Source organism: Magnolia sinica, chromosome 1 (genome assembly GCF_029962835.1).
Source record: "Magnolia sinica isolate HGM2019 chromosome 1, MsV1, whole genome shotgun sequence".
Taxonomy (NCBI): domain Eukaryota; kingdom Viridiplantae; phylum Streptophyta; class Magnoliopsida; order Magnoliales; family Magnoliaceae; genus Magnolia; species Magnolia sinica.
The window spans coordinates 58,730,538-58,733,853 of NC_080573.1; positions in this window are offsets into that span (position 1 = coordinate 58,730,538).

A 3,316-nucleotide genomic window follows, 5' to 3' on the forward strand; every position below is an offset into this window, starting at 1 on the left:
TCTCGTCTGCTTACCATCCTCAAACTGATGGCCAAACTGAGGTTACGAATCGAAGTCTTAAAAATCTACTACGATGCTTGGTGGGTGAACACATTAAAACTTGGGATTTAGTCCTGCCAGTCGCCGAGTTTGCATATAACAGTTCAGTTAATAGGTCTACGGGTATGAGTCCATTTGAGATTGTTAGTGGTTATAAACCTAAACTACCCATAGATTTGTTACCTATGTCAGTCACCGAGAGGACCTCAGAATCAGTCGATGTATTTTCCCATCACATTTATGAGTTGCATGTAGAGATTAGGAGGTGGATAAATGCTAGCAATGAACAATACAAAATTTCAGCTGACTTACATCGTAGAATTCAATATTTTAATGAGGGTGATTATGTAATGGTTAGGATGAGGCCAGAACGGTTCCCACAAGGTACTGTTAAGAAGTTACAAGCATGCAATGCTGGACCATTTAAGATTCTGAAAAAGATTAGGTCCAATGCATATGTGATAGATCTTTCACCTCGCATGGGGATTAGTTCAACATTCAATGTGGAGGATCTAATGCCTTGTTCAAGCCATCCCATAGACCCTAATTTTGTTCCAAACCATTGGCCAATTTCTTAATTTTCTTTCCAACCTACACCACCTATGCCTACTATACCTGAGATAAGAGAAGAAATTGAAGGAATTGTGGATGAACAAATTGTTTCCACTCGAGACGATGGATTTCAGAGGTACTTAGTGAAGTGAAAGAATAGACCATCATCCGACTGTACATGGTTAATAGAAGGAGAGTTGCAGTGACTAGATCCAGATTTGTTAGAAAAGTTCAAGAGTTTTATCTTGCCGGAGTCGAGATCTTTTCAGCCGAGGGGAGTTGATGCGGACACCAGGTCATTCAAAGTATATCAATGCAGGAGGCATGCGTTACCCGTGTCAATGTAGTTAAATGATGGATACGGGTCGAGTCTCTAAAGGTCGAAGACCTTACACATGTGTTCGTGACATGTGTAAGTTGCTTAGAGGAGACATTTGGACCATTGGATTGCGAGGAAGGTATGATCAACTGTAGGATCGTCACGGCCCACCTTCATTACACCACCCTCACGGCACTATCATCGGGGCCCATTAGGCATCTTAAATTTACATTTTGTTTATGAACATTTGAATTAATTAAGTTTTGAGATAGTTTGAGCACAATTTTGTGCGAATTTCTTTTTTTGAAACTTTTTTTTAGTAGGGGTATTTTGGTAATTTCATGTAATTACGAATTTATAAGAGTTGTCCTAAACCCATAGCAGGTTATGAGATGTTTTATGAAAAAGAAAAAGAGCTTTTTGCTTCTGACGATTTCGTCTTCGACTTCCAGTGATTGGAAGAGGGCGTGAGGCCCAGGGAAACGATTTCTCATCTCCTACTTCTTTCTCCTTCTCTCTTTTCTCAAGGTAATCTTTTCTTTAACCTATTCTCTTCTTTTTCTCCCAAAACCTTTAGATCTAAAAGCCAAATCTTGTTTCTTTTTTATCTAAATCATTATATCTCAAAAGATTTTCATCCCCCACATAAAACCCATCACCCAAATCTAAATCTGAAGAACCACCAATTCTTTTCTGAATTTTTCAGATTTGCCAATCCAAGAAATTCCTATTTTTCTAAATTAGAAAATCCACTTGGATTGTTTGACAGACCTATTGCAAGATGAAAGTTCTATCTTTCACCAGATCCAACTAAACTCAGATTTTAAGATTCAATACTTCATATTTGTGATGGATGGCCATAATCAATACTATATTAACCTTATTTCATTCTTGTTTTATGATGTATAAGGCTGATATTTTATTTGTTTTTTTTTACATTGCATAAATCCGCCCCTTTCATATACCATCCTCATTTAAGGTTGCATTAGGTCGTCCTACATCACAAACTTTCCCTTCAACACCACCATATCTAAAGTAAAATGTTTGTAAATATCAATGATGTTTATAACACAACCATGTCAAGGATACAAATTTAGGAAACTGTTTATAAATCAGAGGTTAGTACATTTGAATCAATGACATAAATGGTTGATTGATTTAAGATATTCTATATGTATAACTTTAAAATGCATATATATGGCACACTACCAAAGTGTGAAAAAAAATTCCATTTTGAAACTGCCACTTCACCATCTCCTAACATCTTGCAAGCTGATTCCTTTCACGAATACATTGCACATGCTATACCCACTAGTAACTTGGGTTAAAAGTGGGATGGATGGACCTGTGGGCCAGCCAATCTGACCCACGTAGAAGTTATGTTCTTATTGAGATGATTACAACATTTGATCTATGAACATACACTTCTTGAATTTAGGATCCGTGCACTTTTCTACTCACTTTTTTTTTTTTTTTTGCATCCTAGTAGTTCTTAATAACTATTAGCAGTTTAGGATTCTTTCCCATAATTCATTTTCATACATATTCTGAAAATGTGCAGGACTTCTATCTTCTTTTTAACCTTTTATACATTTTTTTACACTAGAAGAATGTTGTGTTTGTGAATTTATTATTCATGTTTCTAGTTACTCTATATGTTGTTTAGTTTTTCTTCTTTTTTTTATAATTTTAAATGAATTTTGTACTCTATAGTTGAACATATTTATAGTCTTAGGCTCTATTTGGTCATTACATCAGTCTTTATGAATATAATTTTTCCTCAAACCAAATGGGGCTTAAGCCCTTTTTTAACTCCACCAATGCAACTCATTACATTGCCAGTCCCAAGCCTAGGTAAAGGAGGAGGGACAAGGGTGTCAAGGTGAGCTTTGTCCTCTCCTATGCTCTAACATTTCCAATTTGACGTTATTTTTTATTCGTTCTTCTTTAGAATCGGTCAATGCATGGGAGCAGAAATTTCCATACCCATGGCTGGTCTTCAATGACAAGGTGAAAGTGAAACCTGTTGTAATCCACTTCTTGTGTTTGGATGAATCTCTGCTTGTGTTGTAGTTATTTTAGTATGCTTTTGGTTGCCCCAAATATCATGAAATTTTATGATTAAATCATAATGTTCATGATATTTGGTACAGTATAACATAACCTAAAGCATTCTGTTTTATATCTTGAATAAAATATTTATGGGAAGATTGGATCATCGTAGGAATGGTGATGCCAGATGTGGAGAGTGGGACTGTGGAGTTTTGAAGAACCCCCAATTGCCATCAAGCAATGCAGTCCCGCATGCGGTTCAGGTATGCATTCTCCATCTCATCTTAACAGTCAGCTAGAAAAGCAGCAGAGAATGTATGTACATTGAGTCGAATGCATTGGTTGTACATTGTT